General features: G+C 44.8%; 1 non-coding gene and 1 pseudogene across 1 annotated transcript; one reads left to right on the forward strand and one right to left on the reverse strand.

Annotated features, from left to right (window-relative positions):
* LOC124097828 (lymphoid-specific helicase-like) lies at positions 1-1,343 on the forward strand (annotated as a pseudogene).
* Positions 1,344-2,163: 820 nt separating this feature from the next.
* Trnal-cag (transfer RNA leucine (anticodon CAG)) lies at positions 2,164-2,246 on the reverse strand. Its single transcript has one exon. It is a non-coding gene; the product is annotated as a tRNA-Leu (tRNA).
* Positions 2,247-7,185: the final 4,939 nt, after the last annotated feature.

Here is a 7,185-nt window from a genome sequence, read left to right on the forward strand (position 1 = left end):
TCTGGCTCTCCGATTGCAGAAGTTTGGTCATTGCTAAACTTTTTGTTGCCAGATGTATTTGATGGCTTGACAAGCTTTGAGTCTTCCTTTGACATCACTAATCTTTCTGAAACTGCTGAAGACATTACAGCCAAAGAAAGAGAACAGAATGTATTGCCTATGCTGCACCAGATTCTCACCCCTTTCTTATTAAGACTAAAATTTGATGTTGCTCTTGAAGTTCCTCTTAAACAAGAAGTAATTGTTTATGCACCGATTTTGAAGAAACAAGAAGTCTTTTACACAGCAATGGTGAATCGCACAATTGCGAATATGTTTGGAGCCACTGAGAAAGAAACAGTTGAGCTAAGTCCTACTAGATGACCCAAACGGCAAATTAGAAAATCAATAAATTACAGCACAATAGATAATTTTCCTAATGAATTGGAAAAACTGATCAGTCAAATGCAGCCAGAGGTGGACAGAGAAAGAAGCATGGTGGAAGTGAATATCCCTATAGAATCTAAAGTTAATCTGAAGCTGCAGAATATAGTAATCATCCATATCTGACTGAATATCCTATAGATCCTGTTACACAAGAGTTTAAGACTGATGAAGAATTAGTAACAAATTCTGGGAAATTCTTAATGATGAATAGAATGTGCCAGAACTAAAAAAAAAAAAAAAAAAAAGTCACAAGGTGCTGCTTTTTTCACAAATGACAAGAATGTTGGACATTTGGATGGATTACTGCCAACTTAGAAATTTCAACTTTAGCAGGTTGATGGGTCCATGTCTTATTCTGAGAGAGGGGGAAATTTGCACAATTTCAACACAGATCCAGATGTGGTTAGCTTCTTGGTGGGTACACCAGCTGGTGGCCTGGACATTAATCTGACTGCAGCAGGTACAGTTATCATTTATGATAGTGATTGGAAACCCCAGTCTGATCTTCAGGCCCAGGATTGATGTCATAGAATTGGTTAGAAAAAGCCAGTTGTTGCATATCGCTTTTTACAGCAAATACTATTGATCAGAAAATTGTGGAAAGAGCAGCTGCTAAAAGAAAACTGGAAAAGTTGATCGTTCACAAAAAACATTTCAAAGGTAGTCAATCTGAATTAAATCAATCTAAGAACTTCTTAGATCCCAAGGAATTAAAGGAGTTATTAAAATCTAGAGATTATGAAAGGGAAGTCAAAGGATCAAGAGAAAAGATCATTAGTGATAAAGATCTTGAGTTGTTGTTAGATCCAAGTGATCTCATTAATCAAATGAAGGCCTCAGGACCGATTAAAGAGAAGACAGGGATGTTCAAGATACTAGAAAATTCTGAAGATTCCAGTCCTAAATGTTGTAAATGAAAGCTAAAGAATGACTTTTAAAAGTTCTTGTTTACAGCTAGTAATTTACTTATTGGTTAGGAAATTCAAATTGTCTACTATTTTTTCTTCATTATATCATTTTACATAATGTAACTAGCATCATTGCATAGTTAATAGATAATAATTTTCTGAGCCTTTCTAAGAGGGAAATGCATATTAAGTTTAAATTTTCAGTTAATATTTGAGACTGGTTAGTACTCTTGAGTGTGGTCTGATGTGTACTCAACCATTGCCAGATTTATTGATTCTTCCTGTGAAGTTTAGTAAACATCTCTTTCCCCCCTTTCTTTTAGCAACATGGTTCATAGGTTTCGGGTACTTCAGTTATGGAGTAGGCTTTGATGGGGGGGGGATTATTCTTTCTGTTCTTTAAGTAACAAATTGTTTGATTTTAGAGTCTATAAGTAGTTGGTCAAATAAATGTTCATTATAAGAAATAAAAAAAAGTGCTCGTATCCAAACCAATTAATACATCTTCTGCAAAAGCTTTGGAAGGAAAGTGATGGCTTTTCCAGTGATCACTCATCGGCCTGGGGAAGTGGGGTGGGTGGGGGGTGAGACCCAGAGAGGAAGCTGTAAATAAAGCAAAAGGGCCCCAGGACCGCAGTGATGGTTACAGGCCTGGAACTGAAGAGGAGAGACTAAGGGGAACAAAGATGAGATTAAAACTAGTTGTCGAGCTCTCTTCCAAGCTCAGGGTACTTTAATTCCAGAGCTTGAATAGTTAAAAACAAAGAAACAGACGGGGGAAAAGATTGTAATTCTTTTATTTAAGTAGAGCAAGTAGGAAAAAGGCAGTTGTCAGGAGTGGGATTCGAACCCACGCCTCCAGGGGAGACTGCGACCTGAACGCAGCGCCTTAGACCGCTCGGCCATCCTGACGCTGCTGCTGCGGCTCCTCGCGACTTACTTCTGTCTCGGCTGAAACGTACTCAATCCGAAAACTCACCTTTCCTCCTTTTCTTAAAATTCTGTAATGCTTCCATTAAAAGCAAAACCGCTATTTCCCAGACCGACCTGAACCGGGCCGGCGCTGCCGAATCGCCCCGGTGCCGCCCGGTACCGCCGCAGGTGGAAGCGCGGCTCGCCGCCCCCGCGGTGCCCGCCGGGCGAGGGTCACAGGACCACGCTGCTTCTCCGGCTGAGAGTGCGGCCGCGGATCCCGCGCTTCCGGGTGTGGACGTTTAAAAGTTTAAAATGCAAACCCGACGCCGCAGAAACGGAGGGCAGTTCTGTGCATCCTGAGCCCGGGCAGGGGGCGCCCGCCACCAGCGCCCACCGCCGCAGGCTCCTAAACACCTTGGGGTCGGCGGCGACCTGCTTCCAGCGCGGTCCGCGTGGGCGGTCAGGACGGCGAGGGTGGAAGGTCGCTGACCGCTGGCCCGGGAGCTGCGCTCCAGCTTCAGACAGCAGGAGATCCACTCACCCGGGGCCGCAGGGGCTTGGCAACCTTCCAGAGTCCCTGCGAGTCCCGAGGACGGAACGCCACGCTCAGTCCCTTAAATGACGCTCGAGTTTCTAGGGGGCTGCTTAGATGCCAATCCTCAGGCCACCCCCCTACCCACCTACCCAACTGACGTTTTGCCCTCTGCGTGGCCCTGAGGCTTGCTGGCTTGAAAACCAATGACTTACAGCACAGCGCTAATCACGGACATGTGACACTGTCACTGACTAACGGGACGTGAGAGGCCAGCTGCTCCCAGGTCGGGGTCCTGTGATCCCCTAGGACGGCGGCTTTCCCCTGAAGAGGTTTGAAACACCCGCCTTCCCCACCCTAGATCCATCAAATCGAATATCCGGGGAGCACACCTGGCATTTGCATTTCCTAGGGCCCCACACTCCCTCCAGGTGACTGGGATCCAGGTTAGAGGTCATTGCTTTAGGGGTTAGCTTTAGGGAAAGTCTGACTATTTCTCTTAAGAATGAAGGTGAATTCACATTGAAAATAGTATCCAAGCCTACAGTGATGCCGGGCTCCAGTCCGAAATATGTGTAAAATAGGGAGCAGAGCAGTCAAAACAGTTTACAATGGACGTGCAAAACGAGTGTGTGCAGGCACCCACCTGAGGCGTCAGACTGTGAAACCTGGAGATGATCAGAGATGACCACAGCCAAAGGAAGGTCTTCCCTGGAGCCTGAAGAGGCAGAGAGAGGATGGCAGTAGTCCCCAGATGTTAGAGTCTGTAAACAAGTCAAAAATAACACCTGGCATTTTGCCAGGGGAATGTTAGAGTTTGTAAACAAGTCTGGATGGTGCCTGGCAAAATGCCAGAGGGAGTGGTTTGAGAAGTAACAAAAGCGAGCCATTAAGTGTGGAGATTCCTTATTGGTTGACTGATGTATCTAGTTTATGCTAATTAGATAAGCTGTGTGGAATGTATAAATACTGCTCCTGTCCTGCAATAAACGGCTCCCACTCCTGCTGTATCAATCTACGCAAGTTGTTCGTCACCCCCCGGTTATTTTGCTGCAGCCGGACTGCGGCAGATGGTGGCCCGTACGGGGAGCCCCGGGACACTCAGGGGTAAGTGACGAGAAAAAAAAAAGCTGCCCATCCCTAGATAGGACGGGAGCAAATCTGCTCGTCCCTAGGCAGATAGGGCGAGAGGAAAAATGACCATTTCCAGAAAATGGAGAAGATTGATACAGTATGTTTGTGTCTTGTTTTGTCTTGAAATGTTGTATTGTCTTTGTGACGAAAATATGGAAGGGGTGAGAAGTAAATTGGTAAGGGAAAGAGGCACCCCAGTGGAACCAAGAATAGTTAGGGCATGTGTTGATAGAAGCCCAGGAACTCTAGTCAGAAAGAAAAAGAAAGTTCAGAAGAAGAAGGATTATCAGGAAAAAAGTTGCAGCAAAAGGCTATTACTGAATACTTTTCGTTACCGAAGGGTGCGTGAATCGGTGCAGCGGCTGCCGAGTGTGCAAGCCGGTCACAGCACAGCAAGGATTTTCCAAGAGGCGGCGGCGACTGGCCCTTCCCCGCCTCCTGGCCGGGGAGCTGGCTCTTCCACTGCCGCGAGCCCAAATCTAGACCTGACCTGGAGGCACAGTCTCGCAGGCTCTTGCTCCCTGTGCTCAGTAGCAGTTTGAGTCCGGGACTCTCCCCAGGGCCATCTGGGGCTGCCCAGGCACTACAGCCAGCAGAAGAGGCTACTGGCGTCCCTGATGTTTGGTCATTTTCAATGCCAATAACTAAGCTACAATGGTTCTCCCACACCTGGAAGCTAACGAGTAATAACACTATTAATGCTTATTTCAAATGTAAAAAACCTTGAGATAATGTACTAAATTGTTCAGAAGGCTGTTTTCTTAGTTGAATGCTACAGGATTTTCTTTAGCCATCCGGAGTTCCTGCCTTCGTCCCAGTGCCGGTAAAGACCAAGGTGGAAGAATTTCCAGTGTTGCTGAAAACTGGAGGAGACTTCGGAGCTATTGCTGTTTCTGCTGCTACAACTTAAGCTAGCTGCCTGCAGAACTTACCTGGACTGTGATTTAAGCTAGATGCCTGCAGAACTTACCTGGACTGTGATTTAAGCTAGCTGCCTGCAGAACTTACCTGGACTGTGATTTACCTGGACTGTGAGTTAATCTATTGAGACACTGCTTTCTGGAATGAGACAACAAACTGTAATCTATAACAAATTGTAACTCAGTATCTTTGCTAACAGTGTCATTGCTGGTATAATTTTTCCAAGGGCTTCTTGCATGGAGCCATCAAGTGGCTTGGTATTGTGGCATTTTGTATCCTCCCTTTCTGTTTGTAGCAGGTTATTTATGGTGTTTCTGTAAAAACCACTATGGTCGTTATTTAAATTAAACAAAAGGGGGAAATGTTAGAGTCTGTAAACAAGTCAAAAATAACACCTGGCATTTTGCCAGGGGAATGTTAGAGTTTGTAAACAAGTCTGGATGGTGCCTGGCAAAATGCCAGAGGGAGTGGTTTGAGAAGTAACAAAAGCGAGCCATTAAGTGTGGAGATTCCTTATTGGTTGACTGATGTATCTAGTTTATGCTAATTAGATAAGCTGTGTGGAATGTATAAATACTGCTCCTGTCCTGCAATAAACGGCTCCCACTCCTGCTGTATCAATCTACGCAAGTTGTTCGTCACCCCCCGGTTATTTTGCTGCAGCCGGACTGCGGCACCCAGAGAGTGTTCAAATCAGATCGTTGGAGTGGAGTGACCATATGGGAAGAGCTTGTGAGCACTTTGTGAAAATAGACACTCTTCTCAAGGATGTAGTAACCTTTCTGGGTTCCAGGCATCCAGCAACACTTAATGTCATCATGGGGTAAAGAATGAACCGAGGTAATTTTAAGAGTTAAAAAAAAAAAAAGTGAAATCCCCAGAAGAGGAAGAAATGGCAGCGTAATGGTTAATTTGAATTGTCAACTCGATTGGATTAAGAGATGCTGAGGATTAAGAGGTTTTTGGCCTGTCTATGAGGGTGTGTCTAGGAGTGATTGGCATGTGTGACAGCCAACTGAAATGGAGACCCCCCTAAGTGTGGGCACCACTGTGCAATAGGATGATGGCTTGAATGGAATAAAGTTGTAGGAACAAGGAAGCAGCAGCAGATACAAACTCCATTATTGAACAGGTTCTTGATTGCTACTGCCACGGTCAGAGGATATCAGACTCTCAATTCTTTTACTCTCCAAGGCGGATTCTCCAGAAGCCTTTGATCTTGAACTAGGGTAGCACCGTGTATTTCTCTTGTCTGGGGCTTCAGCCTCTTGGACGGCCCAGCTACTGGTTCTTCCCGCTCTCCAGCCTGCAGACGGCCATAGTGGACTATCCAGCTTCTGGCCGCATAAACCAACCTAATAAGTCCCCCTTTCATAATTACACTTCCTGCTGATTCTGTCCTCTGGAGAACCCTGACTAATACAGGCAGCTTCATGAAAAGATTCATTGACCTGGAGGTACTCTACCTTTTCCTTTTGTATTCAGGAAGTTGTTTTGCATGAATGGACCCACCACATGCTAATGAGAGAGAAAGAATCGGAATTTGAGATACATGAGAATGAATATATATTCATTCGCACATATATTTACATACACATATGTATATATATACAGTTTTTTAATGAAGAAGCATTATGGCTAAAATATGGAGGGATTTGCCTTCAGAAAGACCCATGTGTAAACCTCTGCCTCTTACTGTGTGACATTGACCAAGTTAATCTCTTTGAACTCCAGGTGCTGCATTTGTAAAAATGTAGGCTATTTTTTAGGTAAATGGGATAGTATATACCAAGTCCTTAATCCTATGCTTGGAAACCCTAATGATAGTTACTAATTTCGCTGAGATCTTCTACCCCAAGTAAATGCTAAACATTTTGAAGCACACTTCTCTGTCCTCAAACTTCAAAATGCTCATGAATCACCTGGGGATGTAGTTTAAATAGGTTTTCTGACTCAGGAGACCTGGGGTGGGGCTCAAGAGTCTAGCAGGCAGGCCCAGAGCCAACATGAATAGCAATACCCTGAAGTGCTGTCTGCGTCAGCCAGCCGGACTTCTGAGACAGATTATTGTTGTTCAGTTCCCACATCTGACTCCCTCAGAGGCTTTTGGGACAAGATCAGTTACTCTCATGAAGCAGGAAAACTTGGCAAAGGGTCATAAGCATTCCAGTCAATAAGAAACACTGTTTTAAACAGATGCATCCAAACGGACCAGCCGGGCCATTCTCAATCTCTCACCAGGGCACCGAATCACTGGGGATGCACTAGTTAGAATACGGCTCCAGATATATTTAAGAAAGTTTCAAAATAACTGTGGCTTGAGTGAGGCAAAAAGAAACATATTTCTCT

Source organism: Marmota monax, unplaced genomic scaffold, assembly GCF_021218885.2.
Source record: "Marmota monax isolate L192 unplaced genomic scaffold, Marmota_monax_Labrador192_F-V1.1 WCK01_AAM20220418_F8-fsc00141, whole genome shotgun sequence".
In the NCBI taxonomy this organism is placed as follows: Eukaryota; Metazoa; Chordata; class Mammalia; order Rodentia; family Sciuridae; genus Marmota; species Marmota monax.